Raw genomic sequence first — 19,956 nt, forward strand, 5'->3', positions numbered from 1 at the left:
GTAAGGAGGGGGGAAATGACGTTTCTGTCCAGGCTGCCCTGTCGTGTCTGTGTAAGCCATTTATAGAGATGTTAGCTAACATCACTTGCCTATACAAATGCACCACATCAGAGGTCTGCTTTAATCTTGTTTATTCCATTGGTCTGGAGGCCGTTGTGTTAGGATGAACCTGATTCTGAATTGTGCTGCTAATGAAACTCCTGAAGTGTGTTTCCTACTGACCTTTGTTGCCAAGACTGATGTTCTAGCAGTTTCCCTAAATTGTTTATCAATGGGAAAAAGGGTCACAGCTTCTAATTCAGCTGTCAGTGTTTCACACGTGGATCATGCAAACCTTCATGCCTCCCTCCTTGCTGCTATGCAGGCAGATGCATTTTAAAACAGCCTAGGGTAAAGGTTTAGCCATTCATTGAACAAGGCTCTTTAAAAGTTTCGTTTCTAACCTGCCAAATGGCTGTAATGGGTGAGTATGATGCAAGGCTTCCAGCGTTGAAGAAAATGCCTTATGTGTGCTGCAGTGTGATGGGGGCTCAGGACCAGTGTCTGCAGAGCTCTGATTAGAGAAGTGCTTGCTGAGGGCTGGCTTTGCACCACCTCTGGCTGAAGTACATTTGAGGGGTTTCTGTAAGGGTGAGGGCTCTGCCGGGCGATGCAGCTCACCAGCTTTGCCATCTTTTTGTTTCTCTTCTCCAGCCGCTCACGCTCAGTGCTGCTGCCATGCTCCCAGTGGGGCCTCACTGGCTCTGCTGCTGTTCCATCTCTGTTAGGATGTCTGAGACAGCTCATTTCAAAATGATTTTGAAAGCAGATGTTTCATATCTCTACATTTATGCTCTCCTATAAACTGATTTTATACTAAACGTTATTTCTGCCACCTGGCTGGGTGTCAGACTGCCATGTAACCTTCTTGCTCGTACCTCTGTGCTTCCACATCTGCAGCCACAACCACCCACGGTGTCCTTCTGCACACCCACATCTCTGAAAGAGCCTTTGGGCATTGTGCTGCTGCTGTGGCTGCCCCGTTTCACCTCATGTTGATGCTGAGCACCGCAGTTCACCAAACCAGGATGCAGTGCGGGGCACAAGCAGAGGAAACAGTGCTTTAGCTTAGGTCCAAAGCTTAGGATCTAGGCTTGGCATCTAGGCTCAGCTCTTCCTCGCACCTTGCTGGTGCCCTTTCCTCCCAGTAAGCACGAGGCAGTGCGTCCCTTATGTGTGCGCTGTGGTTCCTCTCCAGCCTCTAGCAGCCTTGGGGACACCATGAGAAGAACAGTGGGGATGGCTGGGGATCCAGTGGTGCGTAGGGAGGGGAGCTGTGGGTTCTACTCCAAATGATCTCAGTGCCAACAGAGAGATTAACAGGCAGTGCTTGGACAGTGCTGTCTCACAGATCTCTCCCTAATGGCACCAGGTGGCCAGAAATCTTTTCTTTCTACTGCTATAAAGGAGCTGAAACTCTGCTAGAAGAAAATAATGGGTATTAATTTGGGGAAGAGTAGTGGTTTGGATGGAAATAAAATTGCTGTGCTTGACAACATGCTGGAATAATAAGGTAAAGCAGTGAATTACTTAAAGCATTGCTGAAGGGGAGGGCTGTGAGGTGGGGTGAAGCATGCCATCATCTGTTTAGCAACCGATAATGCAAATTGCAGAAAGAAAGAGAAGAGGAGAGGAAAATAAATTAACTTTTGAAAACGCTGTTGAGGTAATGGGGAGGTAATGGTTTTCCTGACATTTGCTGTAAGAATGTGGTTGTTAATCCCACAGCCCTGGAGGGATGCCAGGTCAGTAGGTGCCACCTGCCAGCTGAGGGGATGGGGTGGGCCAGGGATTGGGAGCTGAAGGCTGAGTTTAGTGAGATGGAGAGCGGCACTGGATGGACTGCACATCTGGATAGGAAGAGTCCAGCAGTGGCTCCCCCACTTAATAAATTTTACATGGAAATCCAATCAGTTTCACATTGCTGTACAGCAGACTGATCTATCATTTCAGGTCTGGGTATGATTAATTAAAAAGAAACGTGGCTCCTGAAAGCTGCATTTCATATCTGCCCTCATCTGCCTCACGCCTGTTCCAAGCCCTGTGCATTCTTTGAGAAATTATAAGTCAATGAAAGTGAGTGTGTTGCAGAATTTCAGTGTGCTGGAGGCAAACTAAAAGGCTGTGATGTTTGTGAGCAGATGTAAACATCAAGAGAGATTCATTCTGAAACAGCGATGGTGTTCCCTGGTGCTCCCTGCGCCAGTAGAGCTGATGGACAAGCACATAACCTGCCAGTGTATACCGTGTGCTGCTGGACTGATGCTGTCCCATAGTGCAGATGCATATTGTGCTCTCTGAATGTACTGTGATGCTATCAGAAACTCCAGCCCACACAGCAAAGGCGATACATGCCAATGAGCCAATGACTGCTCTCTGGCTGCCTGTGCTGTATTGCAGCTCATTATTTCCCAGTGTTTAATTTGATTGTGAAGTCTAGGAGGCTGGGCAAAACTTCCCTGGGAAGAGGTGACCTAAAAACTGAGTGTGGGGTTGCTGTTATTAATTCTCCTTTACAACGTCTGGCATCAGTTGCTGGAGGCAGGTGGCTCAGGTGGACTCTTACTGGAAATCACCATCTGCCCTGTGAGACTGGGTGCTTAATGTGATGCTAGCCAGAGATGTGGGCTACATCCAAGTGTGTGCAGGATACACTTATGGTTTCCCCCCAGATTGATCAGAAGAAAAACTGCAAGGAGACAAATCTCTTCTGGGGTGAGCTTCTCTTTGTTTTTGTAGGGAACCGACTGAAATGTTCCTATTAAGCAAGCATCCATTGCCTGCAAAACCACAGGGTGTTGTGAAATTGTGAGCTCAAGGACGTCAGTAAGAGGGCTCCAGTGTGGCTGAATCAAAATAAATGCGGCTTTCCTATTTTTCAGGCTTTCCTATCTCTGGAGAAGAAATTGCAGAAATATTCCCGAAGAACTTCTCTGGGATCTGAGTAGGTCGTGGGGCCATGAGGGGCCGTGTGCTGCATGGAAAGGAGCACACATCTCCATCCACACCGCGTCTTCCTCCCGTAACCTCAGCTTCGGTGGGAGGCACCAACTGCATTTGTATCCATTGCATTAGAGGACAGTGGGGAGGATTAATGAGGATTAAATGATTAATTTTGCTGTTTACAGTGGAGTTGCAGTGCTTATTCCCAGGTGCAAAGGCTCGTGCTGCATTAGAAAACACTCACCATCTCCCAAAATAAATGCCCTAATTTGTCTTTTCTTCTTACAGGTCTTTAAGAAATGATTACAAACAGATCTTTTTTTTCTGCTTTTCCCTATTTCCTTGCAAACAATGGCTTGTCCAAGGACATCTCCCGACGACAGCTGCTGCTACCTGCAAGGGAATATGCAGCAGCCTTCACCCCAGGATCACCTTGGAAACGGCGGAGCAGCTTTCTGCGATGTCCAGAGGAAAGCTGGGTGTTGTGCAGGGCAACAAAAAAGGCACTGCTCCAGAGCGCTCTGTCTGCTTGGCCACAGCACCCAGGTGCAGGCATCCTGGCTTGGGCTGATTCCTCATATCCACCCTTGACTCCTCAGCCATGGGTATGGTGGGGTGAGTATTTCCTGCACGTTCTGGGGCTGGGAAGTGGGTTCAAGTCTTGTATTGATACCAAAGATGGAGGTTTCCAAGCTCTCCGCACTGCAGCCCTTGGCATCTCATTTGTTATCACAAGGAGTTTTGGCACTGTGTCACAGAGGGAGCTCATTGCTACTGCAGCCAGGAAACTGCCTCACCAGCCGGGGGTGAGTGGTGCACAAAATCATAGAATCACAGAGTTGTAGAATGGCTTGGGTTGGAAGGGACTTCAAGGATCATCGAGCTCCAACCCCCCTGATAGCAGGGCCACCAATCTCCATGTCTGATACTAGACCAGGCTGCCCAGGGCCCCATCCAATCTGGCCTTCAACACCTGCAGGTGTTGAACAGGGCATCCACAAGCTCTCTGGGCAACCTGTTCCAGCGCCTCACCACTCTCTCTGTAAAGAACTTCCCCCTGATATCTAACTTAAATCTTTCCTCCCTCAACTTAAAACCATTTCCCCTTGTCCAGCAGTTATCAACCCTTTCAAAGAGTTGATTCCCCTCCTGTTTTTAGGCTCCCTTCAGGTACTGAAAGGCTGCAATGATGTCACCCTGCAGCCTTCTTTTCTCCAGACTGAACAAGCCCAGCTCCCTCAGCCTGTCTTCGGATGAGAGCTGCTCCAGACCCTGATCATCTTTGTGAGTCTCCTCTGGACCCTCTCCAACATCCTCCTGTCTTTTTTGTACCGGGGGCCCAGACCTGGCCGCTCGAGATGAGGCCTCACGAGGGCAGAGTAGAGAGGGAGGCAGTGTGTATGTTCTGCCTTTTGTGGAGAGGGCTTAGGTATTAATGATGCAGCAGAAGGGAACTATAGATTCCTGGAACAGTTTGAGTTGAATCCTTGAAAGGTCAACTGGTTCAATTCCCCTGCAATGAACAGGGAAACCTACAGCTTCATGAGGTGCTCAGAGCCCCATCCGTCATTACCTTCAGTGTCTCCAGGGCAACCGCCTCTCTGGGCAACCTGTGCCAGTACTTCACCACCCTTAGCATAAAAAACTTCTTCCACATATATAATCTAAATTTCCCCTCTTTTAGTTTGAAACAATTTCCCTTTGTCCTGTCACAACAGGCCCTGCAAAAGAGTCTGTCCCCTTCTATCTTCTCCCCTCCTTTAGATACTGGAAGGCCCCTGCCCAGCACAGGCATAGCATTTGTCTTGCTAAGAACCAAGGGGATGCTCCTTGTTTTGTCTGTTCACTGGGGAATTATTCAGGAGCTGTGCTATTGATGCGGCCTTGGGAGTGGTGGGAAGGGATTGCATGTGATAACCAGAATGAAGTGAAAAGCGTTAATTAGTGTAATTATTCGGTGGAGCAGAACTCTTTTGTCAGAACAAGCTGAGTTCATTGAGAAGATAACCCTGTTTGCATTGTTTTGCTTTTATTTATAGGATGAGAAACAGGCACTGGGCACTGGGAACATCCCTGGTGCTGTGAGGCCAACTTCCCCCACTGCGATGTCAATGGGGAAATAAGAGAAAACAGGCATTGGCGTTTCCATAGTGACTCTCAGGTTGGACTTCTGGAAAAGGAAAAGGTTACAGGAATTTGGATGCATCCAAAGTGTTAATTTTTAAGAAAACAATTTTGTTTGTTTGGTTGGTTGGTTTTGTTTTTTTAAGACTTCTTCACTGTACAGAGAGGCATGGATGACCTCACATGCATTGCGTGGAGCATTTGGAGACCACTTCTGTGCTGAACTGTAGGACGCAGGACCCACAAAGATGCACTGCCCTTGCACATGGGCCTCATGATGCGAAAGAATGAGTAGGTCAAAAACTTGACATATTTCTTGTCCCCTTTGCCTTTTGCCACTACTTTCCTATCCAGACTTGTGCTTTCCACTCATGTCCTGTCTTCTGCCTCTTCTTCCTTCCTCAGATTGCTGAGCTTCTTCATGAGCAAACAAACGCAACCAGTCCCTGCCCTGGCCCACGGCAATATGCTCACATGTCCCCACAAAACCCCCTGTGATCTCAACTGGCAGCTGACACTGGGTCCCCAGCATCACAGACTGCACAGTGCCCTCAGGAATGCCCACCTCATATCTCCTCTGCTTTCCCTCTTCCTTCTGCTCTCACCAATAATTATGGCTGAGGGTGTGTCAACGCCATCATTGTCCCAGGTCTCCAAGGACAACAGAGAGAAATGCTGTGCAAACTCACCAGAGGTAACCAGTCGGAACAGGTACTTATTTCTGCAGTTTAGCAGCAACAGGGAGAGCTCTTGCCAGTTTTACACAGCTAAAAAATGGTTGGCATTCTTAGGAAAGTGGTTTCTTTAAAACCTGGGAGGGGAATAAGATTTGACTTTAGCATTTAAGAACTAGGGTGAAATCAAATGGTGATGTCTCCCTGAGTTATAGACAGGCAGTGTCCTACTGAGGCCCCATGCCTGGAGGTGCTCAAGGCAGGTCGGATGGCCCCTGGGCAGCCTGATGTGGTGGGAGGCACCCAGCCCATGGCAGGGGTTGGGTCTGGGTGTGCTGTGAGGTCCTTCCAAGCCAAACCATTCTGTGATTCTATTGAGTGGGAAGTACTTCAGCTCCATTGGCTCACTGAGACAGTCTTTGAATTGCAGCATCTCACCCTGCAACAAGAAGCTGTACAGGAACTGGTAGCATAGCTTTTGTAAGGCTTTAACAGTCAAATTGCTATGGGTTGGTAACTGGTAGAACTCGAGCATTTGTTAAACTGCTATAAGGTAACTGTTCTAGTATTTTACTGCCACTTATGAAAAAAAAAAAAAAAAAGCTCTTAAGCTGATTGAATACATGCTTGAAGGATGATGCTTCAGCAAACCATTACAAATGCTGTCATAAGGCAGTGGGAATATATCTGTTTGCTGCAGGAACGCTGAGCCATCTTTACTCATGATAACAAAAGAAGCATAAGCTTTTAAAGCACTGTCAATATTAGATAGCACTTCTTCAGTTGTTTTACAGAGATTTGATTTGTGCTTCATTTATTTTCCACCATAGAATTCCTCTGACTTCTTACATGATGCTACTGCTATGTTTTGCAGGAGAGAACCATCGTTTAGTTCAGCCAAGGCAGCTCTTTGACAGACCAACCTGCTCTGTAGATAATGAGCCTTTCCAGTCATCCATGATTTATTGTGAAAACAAAGTACTGCATAACACACTGGAGAAGCTCAGAAGGAAGACCTGCAGAGTGTTTGTATTTCCATGGTATAGAAGGGAGCTTGAGGCCAATGAGGTTACATAAATGCTCAGAGTCAGTGGGGAACTGGGCAAAAGAGGAAACCCAGGCCCTGCACACCCCTATCTAGAGCAGTAGCAGCAAGTGCTGTCGGGTGGATAACCTGGGTTACACTGATTTCTAAAGGATCTTTTCAACAAAAGTCTTCTGTCAGGAAGCAAATTTCAGGCAGCCCCCCCTGCTAGCTGCCTAAGCTTTCACACTGCCAGAGAGGAATTGCTCTCTTTGACAAAGCTTTCAAATCCATTCAGGCTGAATCTGCTTTCCCTTCTGGATTTCAGTTATTAACCATTATTATTTATCTCTGGTGCACCCAACCACCATATGTTCTTAAATAAAGCCACTTTCCACTTCTTCCTTTCGTGCTTTGAGGCAAATAGAATTGCTGGAAATGTAGACACGCAGAAGGCTGCCTCTCCTTTGGCAAGTGAAGGATTTCTAGGTAAATCTTCAGCACAGATTACCTCTCACGCAGCTCTGCTGAAGCGCATGATGTACTGTGGAGTGTCTTTATACACCACTTACTTGCAGGCGTGTAATGAAATATCCCTTCTTTGTCCCAGCCTGGTTCCAATTGTGTCACAAAGACATAAAAGAATTCTGATAATACATCCATCTCTTATCTGGCACAACAGCAAGGTCGTATTTTTAATTTTGAATGGGATGACTAAAGGCACTTCATTAGCCAAAAGGCAGAACTGTTATATGGCCTGGAGAAGCTGAAATGGGATGGAACACTCCTACAGCATGAAATAAGCATTTATAAAGCTAACCCAGCAGTCTGCTTCTTCCAGCTTCAGCTGGCAAGAACTGGCTGCCATAATGGGCATGTTTTAAAAGTGGGAAGAAAAAAATCTCATTTTTCAGTTCCTCTTTGCAAAGGTACCAGTGAGCCACCCCAGAACAGGCTGCTCTAAGAGGTCGTGGAGTCTCCTTCTCTAGAGATATTCAAATCCCATCTGGATGCTCTCCTTTGTTCCCCACTACCTACAGTGGAGAACCTGCCTTGCATGAGGTTGCACTGCAGGATCTCCAGAGGTCCTGTCCAATTTCTGTGATTCTATGGGGAAAAGTGAGCCTTGGAAACAATTTCTGACAACTTAATGCTGTGTCACTGTCTCAGTTCTGTTCAAAAGCCTTTGGACACCATTCTGGAGAGAGCTGGGACTACATGAGAGGAAGATTGGCACAAAAGGCACAAAACTGCTGCTTTTGTGGCCTAGCTTTCCACTATTTACCAATCAAAAGGGCAGAAATCAATGGAGTGGTGCACCTGAGCACTTGATGTTGAGACATTTATAGGGTCTCTATAGGGTCTCTATATAGGGTCAGTATTCTCAGTAATGTTGAGACCACTGAAGCTCAGCAGCTGCAGCCCCGTGCTAACAGTCTGTGCCCAGTAACAGTGCATGTTAAGAAACCCAGCCCTGCTGAAGCTTTTGATACCGCTGTTGCACTTGACAACTCAGACACTGAAGTGGTGCAGGAAATGTCTCTTCCAGGCTCGCTAATGCACAAACTGCCTCCTTGCACTTAGAGAAATGCCTCTTGCAAGCACATACTGTGCAAACACGTCAGTGTTTGTTAACTTGGGGCCTGAGATGTGCAGCAGCCTCAGCGTATTCCGACAGCAAGGAAGATGATGTTCCACCCCCTGCAGGGTCAGCTCTTAGCCTGTAAATCGAGCTATGTTCTCGTTCCTCATCAAGTAAATTTCCTTTCTCTGGCAATTGCATGCCTTGGAGTGGTGCCAGCCTTATCTGAATGTGCCTCGTCCCCTGGGAAATTTCCTTGGGTATTTTCTCTCATGGGAATGGGAAAGCTCAGAATGATGACGCACTGTGTTCATACAAATGCCATACAACTGTTAACAGCAAACCATGCACCAATCCAGGGAAGAGCCCCACCGTGCAGCAGGTGGGAAATGGTTGGAATAGCAGTAGCTCTGAGAGGGCCTACAGCCAGAGGTTTCTGGTGCTCAGCATCTTGTATCATATCAACTGGTGCAGGTTACCCTGAGAGGTGGTGGATGCGCCATCCCTGGAGACACCCAAGGTCAGGCTGTACAGGGCTCTGAGCACCTGGTGGAGCTGTAGGTGTCCTCCTTCACTGCAGGACTAGATGGCCTCTCAGAATCCCTTCCAACTCAAACGACTCTGTGATTGTATGATTCTGTGATTGTATTAGCTGCTAAGTGTTTTGAAGATTAAAAGATACAGTTAGGAAGTTAGGAAGAAACATAGAAATAAGCCAACAATCCAGGGGCAAGCAAATAATCTCATCAAGCCAACAAAATATTTCAGTTGAAGTACAGGCACTCACTGCAGTAAGGATCTCAGTTTGGACTGGAATTTCACAGATGGTTTTTGTATCTTTGGTCTTGCACCACACATGAGCCCCAAATGATCCAGGCTTTGATGAACCTTGGAGAAGATGCTCCGTATCTCAGCCCTGAATGAAATATGCCACTGTATGAGCAGTGGAATTTTCCCATGGGCTTGGATTCTGCATCTCCACATTTCACTCCCAGCTCTCCCATTCCCCTCTGCCTGGCCAGGAGAGTGGCAGCATCTTCTGTGCTGCATTGAAGTTACACCTGGGCTGGCTGGCCAGCAGTTCTTTCTTCTATTTACACATAAGAAACTGAAAGCCGCATTCCCCTTTGTGAGGCTGCCCTGGGAATGTGGAAGATAATAGCTGCATATGCCTGTAGGATGTTATATGTGGGGGATCTCTATGTCTGTCAAGCAGAAATGAAAGCAATCATTGGGGTAAAATTGTTCTTAGCAGGTCACTGAGACAAGGTGACTGCAAAGGTGTTGGTTTTCTTGGAACGCTACGGTGTTATAGAAGTCAGCTGGACCAGCTTACCTGTTTTTTAGTACTTTAACAAGTATATTCTGCATCCAAGACCTTCACTCTAAACACAGGATGTGACTATTGAATAGCATTGAGTTGTTCAAATTACCCTTCTGACAGAAGCAAAAGCAGCAGAACTTTGTTTGGAAGCTTTGCCCTATACTGTCATGTAGCCGAGCATCACGGTTTGGTGCTAGATGTCTGCACACTGTCTGGGGTGTGAAGAAGACAGGCTCATGGGCTTTTGCTGGAGCCCTTTTCTATGGCTCCACTCAGACTGGGGATGGAAATAAGGGCTGGCCCACTGTGGCAGAGCTGGGGAAGGAAGAGGCAGAAAACAAGAACCTGAAACAGCCCATGACCATTGGCTTCTGCCAGTTTGAGGTTGGAACATATTCCAAGTGCATACAGGGTCATGGGTTTCCTGAAGGCAGCAGCAGGTATCGCTCCTGGCGTGGCTGTGCCTGCCTGCCTGGCCTCACACCACTGACAGTGCCATTCCCATCGGCCAGGCAATGCCATGTCCAGCAAAGTCCAAGCTGAAGGAGTTGCTGACGCCTTAACAAGGAGGGTAATTTTCTTCCCAGCTAATCTTTTCCAAAGAATCACAGAATGGCTTAGGTTGGAAGGCACCCCAAGGGTCACCAAGTTCCAACCCCTTGCCATAGGCAGGGCCACCAACCTCCAGATCTGGTACTAGACCAGGCTGCCTGGGGCCCCATCCAGGACATTATGTTCTCTGTTACCGCCTCTTTTTAAGGCTATGCAGAGAGCTTCTGGAGCTAATTTGGGGATATCCTGATAACAAATGAAATGTTAAGAAGACAGTCAGAAAAACTGGCCTTTCCTTGGAATAATTCCTATGACCACAGCATCCTAAGGCCTAAGTTCTCCACCTGCTTTTGTCCAACAGGATGGAGAAAGATTATCTCTGAGACTGCTGCTCATTCCCTGCTGTCATGCTGGGAGGACGCAGTCCCATCCACTGTTCCCTCTCTTCCATCATCAGAGAAAGGTGGGGAGAGCACAGAAAACCCCTCATTCACACACTCTGGGTCCAACTGCTCTATGAATGACAATTAAAATTCAGGAATTTAATCACTCAGAGGCAGCAACAGTTCAGAGAAGATGCAAAGAGAGACAAGAAAATTCCATCCCTTTTCCCTGCTTGATTTCTCCAGCACAGATTGGAAACCGGGATGATCCGTGCACTCTTGAGCTTCCTCATATTATGGAGAGATCTACGACCACAACCACAACTCCACTGTATCACACTGCAGGGATAAGGAAAAAGAAATTCTTTGGGACATTTTGAGGTAACAGATGATGGAAGAGCGGTGAGATATTGTTTTCTCCCCTGTGGTGATAGATTCAAAAGCCAAAGAAGCAGAAAGATAAACTGTAAGAAAGGTTCACCAGCTGCACTGTTCATTCAGATAATGTTAAAAAGCTCTGGATCAATGAGTGCAAAAGCAGAATGTGCTTCTCTTGGCAAAACTTGCAATGAAATTAGATGTCTACTTTACGTGGTAATGGCTGCCAGGAAGGAGGCTCTGATCTTTCAGCTGTCATATTTTTGCTTGGAACTGATGGATGTATTCAACATCATCTAACAGGCGAAAAGAAAAGGCAAAAAGGAAGAGGAGCAGGCAACAGGTGAAACAGTGCTGAACAATTCTGACCCACCAGGGACCAGCACCCAAACCAACCCCAAAGGCTGGCACTGCTCTTTGGCACTGGCTGCCAGTGCTTCATTTTAAGGATTATTGGCAATCTGCAAACAGTGGAGGCAGTGGGCAGCCTCAAAGATCACAGCTTTCAGAGGCACAGAGAGCCTGGGCACAGGACACAAAGCTGCCAGGACATGGAAGGCTGGAAACCACGAGCGGAGAAACAGCTGCTTGTGTTTTTCCACCACATTTGGGCTCTGTGGATAAAAGAAATCACACACTGGAAATATTATTTTCACTCCATCAGCTCACCAGCAAAGCTCTGACTGCATAGCTTAACACCTGTGCTGAAAGGTGGAAACTGGATTTTCTTCCAAAACTTCAGCTGGGATAGTAAACTTCATCCCTCATACACATCATTATCAGTGATAAAAGGAAGTTCAGGGAAGGTGTGTGCCCCCTCTGGAAGGAAAATGGAGACGTGGTCATGAGGGATACGGAGAAAGCTGAGGTGTTCAATGATTGGAGCTGCAGGAACGAGTCCAGAGGAGGGCCACAGAGATGATCAGAGGACTGGAGCACCTCCTCTACAAGGACAGGCTGAGAGAGTTGGGCTTTTCAGCTTGGAGAAGAGAAGGCTCCAGAGGGACATTACTGCAGCTTTTCAGTACCTGAAGAGTGCCTGTAGGAAAGCTGGGTGGAGACTTTTTATGTCAGCACATTGAAACAGGACAAGGGGAATGGCTTTAGACTGGAAGATGGCAGATTTAGACTAGATATTAGAAATTCTTTACTGTGAGGGTGGTGAGGCTCTGGAACAGGTTGTCCAGAGAGGCTGTGGATACTCTCTCCCTGGAGGCATTCAAGGCCAGACTGGATGGGGCTGTGATCAACCTGGTCTAGTGGTCGGTGTCCCTGCTTACAGCAGGGGGGTTGGAACTAGATGTACTTAAAGGTCCCTTCCAACCCAAAGCCTTCTACAACTCTATGATTAAAGATTTAGAAGTTGGTTTGTCAAAACTGCTCCACTAAATCCTGAGCTGCTGTGAGTTCTGCTGTGGGGGGCTCTTCCCCAGCTGCGTGCCAGCAATGTGCAGGAACATCTTTCCTGCATGCAGGTGTATCCCACCTTGTGAGGATAAACAAAATTTCAGAGTCTTAATCAGCTTACTTAGAGCCAGTGTGCAAAATGGTTGTTTTGTAACTCTTCTAAGAGTTTCAATGCAAAAATGTAACCCAGCTTTGCACAGCGCAGCATTACTTGATCTATTTCAATGGCCAGGTCAATGCCTCAAAAACCCAGGAGGTGTTTCAAGAAGCCACCCTTCAGAAGAGGCTGGAAGAGCTTATTCTGAGAAAGAAAAAAATGGGAATCAAAGGAATATTGGGGGAGATTGCTGAATGCAGTATGCATACATGTTGTATTTGCCTGTGTAGCCTGCTATAAGGAGCTGCTTTGCAGGGGGGTTGGACTACATGATCTCTAGAGGTCCCTTCCTACCTTTACGATTCTGTGGTTCTGTGCTAAGAAACAGACTTTTGTTCCATTTATTTACTGAAGCATTCTTGAGAAAAACATAGTGTTCTTGATTTGTGTTACTATATTTGTTGTCATAGCACAGCATAGCACAGAAATGTTCCAGCATTGGCACTGTGAACGAGCACCCAGAAATCACACATCTTCATGGCCACGTTGGTTACAAAATCCAGGTTCCCCTGAGATGTTTTCCATGGCAGATCATCTGAAACAAGGCCCTCTGCAAGACCTCCGTGCTCATAGCTTTACCAAACACATTGTTTAAGGACCAGTGAGAACTGTGCAGATAAAAAAGCCAATAACCATAAAGCTGTAAAGGTCGTAAAGCTAATGAAATAAAGTTTTATTATACAGCAGGTGAGACTGCTTTTATTTTGCTTTAACTTTCTCTGCTTTCCATAAAGTTTATTTCAGTTGAAACATCTGGCTGTGAAACAAATTCCAGAGGAGGTGAGGTAATACTGAACGTGGTCATTTGAAGAACAGCCCGCAGTCCTTTGCTGTTCAGGTAGCCCTGCTAGCAGAATGCTCTGCTTGCATCATCCCACCATGCAACCAAATACTCCCTCAATGATAGATCAACAACCTTATCCCAAGAAGGCTTTGGAAAGGAGGCAGTGCCCAGGACCCCATGAAGGCCATCCAGGAATGTGATTCCAATGTTCCCTGCATGCGGAAGGAGCTCAGATGTTACTGCACATGAGAACAGACGCTGATGAGAAGGCACTCAGTTTGCTGTGGTGCTGCATCAGTGCTGGTTTGTAATCATGGTGCTGTTGCTGTGGGACCACAGGCAGAGCTCTTCTATGAGCCCCCAGTGCCCCAGTGACTCCCAAATGCTTTCTCAGACAGCACTGGGATGTGAGTTCAATGTGTTGGTCATGGAGAGGGGCTCTCACCGTGACGAGGACCTTTGTGAGCACACAGTGTCTGCACGCCGTATCATCCACCTGTTTTTTACTTCTGTGTAAGTACACAGTTGCCTATGCCCATACACGTGCATGTTCATTTCTTTGTAGAAAAGGCTTTTAGGGAACAAAATTGCTATTAAAATGACAGATTGTTGGACAGCAAAGACAAATTAGTGCTAGCTGCAGAATAATTATGTTGACAAATTCCTTGAGTTGTATAACGTTGATTTCAGTGCAAAGCCCCAGGGCCTCTGTACAAATGTAACCATGTAGGGGAAACTGACAGAAAGCGAGGATCCAAAAGCAATTTTTGGAAATGTAAATAAAACAGTCATTTGGTGAATGACAGCAGTTACAAAATGGTGGGGAGCAGAAGGATGGCTTTAAATCTTGTCAGGCTTGCCATGCAGGTGAGTTGCTCCTCGGACTTCAGTGTATTACTAACATTAATATGAAGTAGCATTCACTGAATTGGGAATGAAATGCATAATTAAGAACCTCTTGAAATCAAAGAAACCATAAACTGTAACCTCCCTGACACAGAGACTGCTTTTTCAAGAACAGTAATAACTAACAGATCACTTATTTTTTAATTACAGTTACAACAACTGTTCAGTATTGCATTAGTTTCTGCTGGGATGGAATTGTTTTCTTCAAAATGTCTGGTATGATGCTCCATTTTGGTTTTAGGAGAAAAAGTATGCTGATAATGCACCACTGTTTATAATTACTGCTAAGCAGTGTTGTACACAGCTAAGGCCATCCACAGCAAAGGGGCCAAGAAGCTGAGGGGGACAGAATTAGGACAGCTGACTTAAATTGGCCAAAGGGATTTTCCATACCATATGGCATCACGTGGAAGGAGTGTTGAAGGGGGTGGAGTTCATCTCGCTCTCTTTCAATGTTTGGGGGCCCATCTGGGCATTGGTCAGGAGATGGAGAGCAATTGCTTGTGCATCACTTGTTATAAATACTCATATATACATACACATGTATATTTGTCATAATTATTATCATTTTCTCTATCTCAGTAAATGATTTTATCTAAACCCACAATTCTACTATTTTTCCCCAGTTCTCTCCTCCATCCCACTGCAAGTTGAGGAGTGAGCAAATGACTGTGTGCTGCTTAGCCACCTGCCAGGTTAAACTCCAGCAAGTAATACAGGTACCTTAGATCTTAGATGTGTATGCAAGAGAAGAGCAGCACAAATATTGCAGTAAAGGGTAAAACCACATTGAGTTTTCCCAGACATTGTGAAAGCAGAACTTAAAGGTAACTGTGACTGGTAATCCTCACAGATTTTTGTTGACTTTATGCTTTGCAGATAAAACAGCAAAACTACTGAAATACAGCTGGTTCAAAGGAAGTCATGTGAGTGCACTGCAGCACTCTGCACTGTTTATGTAGTGAATTTTCATAAATGTTGTTCCTGGAAAATTTGAAAAATTTTAGTAGTACAAATAGTTTTTCTTCCTAAAGAACACTGAAGTGTGATGCCATGCTTTAAATTAACAATGAGGTAAATTAATGTTAGTTTTCTCAAAAGACTGGCTGTATTTTCTTAGGAATGAAGTTGAGCATTTTAAATAATTTACTTCAAGTAAAGGCAAGAGATTTGTTTATATGTCCTCACAGCAGTCAAATTAATTTCCTCTCTCTTTTGCTCCAGTTCATAAAATCTTTAGATCCACCACCAAGCTGGCAAGTTCATTTTTAAAACAACCTACAGGCTCAGTCTAATTGCAAGTTAAAAATAAGGTGTGGTAGCTGAGTGCTGTTCAAAACCATAAAGGTACTTCATTTTCCTGTATTTATTTGCAGATTGAAAAGAGACCTTGACCTCAACAGTTTATAAAAACTTTCTGTCTTACACTGCCAATCGTCTTTAACACTGAAAACTGACTTTAAAAAGTGGTATGGATGATCCTTGTTTTCTGAATAGTGAAAGGAAAATGTACATGTTTCTGTGATGAGAGTACTGGAATTAAATGTTGTGGTGACACTGAGCTGACATAGCTGCTGCGCAGTTGAGTGATTTAACAGTAATAGTTTCTCATAACAGTGCTTTTTATCTGTTACATAGGGGATACAGACACTGACAGCTGAGACCATGTGAAAATATAATTCTAAAAGGAAGAAAAAGCTGGCTGTGTATCGGTCTGAAATAAGACACGTCAACATTTCAAACCAAAGACATGCACCCTAAGAATAATTCTGTGTATTGAGATGTTAAGAAATCAAATTTGAGTTCATACTACAGGGCGTAGAATTTATTTATTCATTGCAAAAGGCTGCACACAACTGTGCGAGCATTGCATGACCCTATGGTTGGTCATCCTGCAATTTGCTGCTCATACAGCACTGTGTGTTTATGAATCATAGAATCACAGAATGGCCTGGGTTGAAAAGGACAACAATGATCACAGAATCACAGAATTGTAGGGGTTGGAAGGGACCTCCAGAGATCATCGAGTCCAACCGCCCTGCCAAAGCAGGTTCCCTACACCAGGTCACACAGGTAGGCGTCCAGGCAGGTCTTGAACATCTCCAGAGAAGGAGACTGCACAACCTCCCTGGGCAGCCTGTTCCAGTTTCAACCCCCCTGCTATGTGCAGGGTCACCAACCAGCAGACTAGGCTGCCCAGAGCCACATCCAGCCTGGTCTTGAATGCCTTCAGGTTAGGGGCATCCACAGCCTCCTTGGGTAACCTGTTCCAGTGCGTCACCACCCTCTATGTGAAGAACTTCCTCCTAATATCTAACCTAAACCTCCCCTGTCTCAGTTTAAGACCATTCCCTCTTGTCCTATCACTATCAACCCTCGTAAACAGCCGTTCCCTTTCCCGTTTATATGCTCCCTTCAAGGATATTTGGAGGACTCCTGCTCCTCCAAAACTTGCCATTTACCAGACCACACCAGGAACAAACATGTTCTCCTGGTTTTGCTGATGCTTGTGTATACCTGCAAAGCTCCTTCATGTGCATCAGGGCAAACAGCCTGGAACAGCTTCAGCACAGATGGAAGCTATCTCTGGAGCTGCCAGTGTCTCAGCAGAACGTGTTGGAATCAGAGCTTTCTTCTGTTTTTCTTCCCAAAGTCCTGAGACATTGTTTCTGTGACCTTTTTGACGTTTTACACCCTTTGTGTCTTTTGGTTGCCTAGCTGTGCTGCCTGCTTGCAGTGAAGGGAAGAACAACACTCTAGTGCCTAAACATGTCTATAATGTTACGTCACACCACCAAATCGCATCGGGGCAGAGTGCTGGAGCATTTCACCTTTTCCGGTCTGTCCATGCAGCACCACGTTGTGCCACAAAGGGAAAACAATCTCAGGAAATGATGCTGACCGCCACTCCGGAAGGAGGTTTGCAATCCACAGAGAGAAATGGCTATGGCAAATCCAGGTGGCTGTGTGTGCAGTTTGTGGCAGTGGTGTTGAAGGAGTGTTTGGACATTGTCTCTGATCTTTGTGTGGAGCCGGGAGTTGGACTCGATGATCTGTGTGAGTCCCTGTGGTGGGTTGGGTTGGGTTGGCCAAGCCCTGCTGGCAGCCTGCTCACCTCCCCACCTGTGAGGAGCAGGGCCCTCTCCGTGCAGCCCACCGTGCGTAACCTCCATTTTAAGCCTTCCCCGCTGGGGCTTGGTGCCTTCCACAGCCTGCACCCACGGAGGATGAAACGCGGCTCCCACACAGCTCTTTATTAAGAGGAGCTGGCCGGTGGTGCCGCTTAAACCCGGCTCCGCGATGCTTATGTGAACGAGAGCAGCAGGAGGCGGCTGCCATTCCCTGCATTAGCCCAAGGCCTCCGCCGGCTCGCCTCGGCGGAAGGCGGCCCCTCGCGCCTCAGCCGCTGCGGGAGCGCCCGGCCGCTGCGGCCCCTTTAAGACGCGGGGGCGTGCGTCACGTGGCGCTCGCCGGCTGCTGGGCGGCGGTGTAGTCCCTTGACCGGGGTGGCAACGTCGGCCGGCGGGGCTAACGGTGGCGGGCGGGACTACCGCTCCCAGGCGGCCTCGCGGCGGCGGGTGACGTCTACGGCCGCGCCCAGCGGGGTCCCGCTATGCACGCCGGGAGTCGTAGTCCTTCGACCCACTTGCGGCGCGGCGGCGGGGCGCGAGAGAACTACGCTTCCCGGCGCACCCCGCGGGGCGGGTTCCCGTCAGCGCGAGGGGGAGCCCCCCGACGTAAGGGGGGATCACTTTCCCCTTGTGTCCGCCATATTGGACGGTAACTCTGGTCAGCGGCGCTGGGGCCGAAGGAGTCCTCGTTGCCGGTGACAGTCGGTGCGCTCCGCTCCTCGGCGCCCGGGGTGCCCCGTGCCCCGGCCCCGCCCGCCCCCTCCGCACCCGGGAGGTCGCCGCGGCCCCGCGCCCCTTCCCCTCCTCCTTCTCCTCCTCCCCCCCGCTCCCTCCTCCCCGCCCGGGTGTCAGGCGCGATGAGTCCGGCCGACGCCAAGCGCGGAGCCAAGCGCCGGAAGAACAAGCGGGGCGGCGGCCTCGGCAGCAGCGGCGGGCCGGGACCCAGCGGCGGAGGCGGCGCCGGAGGCCTGGGCAAGGCCGGGGCCGCGGCGGGAGCGGTCCCTCTGAGGGCTGCGAGCCAGGCGGCGGCCGGCTCCTCCAGCGCGGTGGGCGGCCTGCTGACGGCCCCGGCCGCCGGCAGCGGAGCTCTGGGCGGCGGCGGCGGGGCGGCAGCGGGACACGGCGAGGTGAGGCGAGGCGCTGGCCGCCGGGACGTCAGCACGGCCCCCGGGTGCGATGAGGGCTGGGGGGAGGGAAGGGAAAGGAAGGGAAGGACGGAGGGGGGCTCGCCGTGTCATCCTCCCTCTCTTCGCCGGCCCGGGGGCGGGGGGAACCGGGAGAGGCCCCCGGGGGCTGTGGGGATGGGAGAGGCCCCGGCCGCTCAGCCTTTGTGGGGGAAGGGCGGCGCGGCGCCCTGCCGAGAGCCCCCGGCTGCGGGGTCCGCGCCTCGTGCCCCACCTTGACAGAGGAGCTGAAGGGACGGGCCTCGGGGGAGCGGAAATCGTGCAGGAGGCGGCAGGGAGAGCGGAGCTGAGCCCTGTTGGCGGTGGGCTGCTCGGTTGGGCGTCGGGCTACCTTGGGGGTCGGGCTGGGGCCTCGAAATCGTGTAGATTTGGTCCGTTATTCCGTAAGATGGTGACACTTAGTAGGAGCAGAGTGTGGGGTATAATTGGTTCTTTTTTTTTTCCCCCCGGGAAATTGCTCGAGGATTAAACCTTTAGAAAGGTGTCCGATGGCTCGAGTGATGAAAGAGTAAATAAGTTGATGTGCCTTTCCCTTATAAAGGTTACCTCAGGTTTTTATGTTGCCCACACAAAGGTTGCATTGAGGTATTATACTGACAAAAGGATTTCCTGCTGACAGCATCTTCAGCCGGCCATGTGTGTCACGCAGCCTGCTCCGCTTCCTCTCTCACCCTCGTGAACTTGTACACATGGGGGGGAAACAGAAGAAATGGCTTTTGTGCTTTGGGGTGGTTGAAATGCCGCCATGTAACTAATGCTCTTTTTTTTTAAATTTATTTTTTATTTTTAACTTTCTATGTAATTTTTCCCACCTATTTTGCTGGATCAGTAAGCAATTTGGCAATTGTAGCTGGCTATTTTTTTTTTCTTCTTTAAAGCTTGTCTTTTTGTGCCATCGTATTTTAGTTATCCGGGGCTTGCAGAGGTTCAGAGGAACTATCCGTGTGTTCTAATCTGTTGCTTATTTCAAGTGTCATTTCTGTTTGGGACGGTACCACTTATATGGCTTATTCAGAATATCATTGTGAGTGATGAAGAGATGTGGAACTTCTTTGTAACTATGCAAATTGTCACAGAACAGTGTTTTGGTAAAACCTCTTGCCAGGAGATGTATCTTATTGCTTGATGGCTTAGAATGCAAGTTCTTCCTAGCACAGGTCCCTGGGTATCACTGGAATAAACATGATAACGGCAAAGGAAACAAGCAGTGAAGTGATGAGCAGAGCAGCACATGGATGTGATTCAAATGGCGAAGGCTCCACTATCCCTGATGTTTTGATCTCTTTGCGTCTTGTGGTTAAGATGCAGTCCAGGACTTTGGTTGGCAACTAATTGTACTCCATCAGATCTTGTGCTGAAATTTG

The 19,956-nt window shown here is 48.0% G+C and overlaps 1 protein-coding gene and 1 long non-coding RNA gene across 3 annotated transcripts in view; both read left to right on the forward strand.

Annotated features, from left to right (window-relative positions):
- Window positions 1-4,716: 4,716 nt before the first annotated feature.
- On the forward strand, window positions 4,717-12,179 carry LOC122156692. Of its 2 annotated transcripts, none has more exons than XR_006167609.1 (3): window positions 4,717-5,397; window positions 5,512-5,817; window positions 6,655-12,179. It is a non-coding gene; the product is annotated as an uncharacterized LOC122156692 (long non-coding RNA). The 2 variants fall into 2 exon arrangements; XR_006167610.1 differs by having other exon boundaries at window positions 5,512-5,800.
- A 6,319-nt stretch (window positions 12,180-18,498) lies between these two features.
- FAM193A (family with sequence similarity 193 member A) overlaps window positions 18,499-19,956 on the forward strand; it is a 98,709-nt gene continuing 97,251 nt past the window's right edge. The window contains exon 1 of the mRNA XM_042812577.1: window positions 18,499-18,535. The gene's annotated coding sequence lies outside the window, so the exon portion shown is untranslated. The remainder of the gene's footprint in view (window positions 18,536-19,956) is intronic.

This window comes from Centrocercus urophasianus, unplaced genomic scaffold, assembly GCF_019232065.1.
Source record: "Centrocercus urophasianus isolate 14NV4802_14NV808 unplaced genomic scaffold, USGS_Curo_1.0 seq_13, whole genome shotgun sequence".
Lineage (NCBI taxonomy): Eukaryota > Metazoa > Chordata > Aves > Galliformes > Phasianidae > Centrocercus > Centrocercus urophasianus.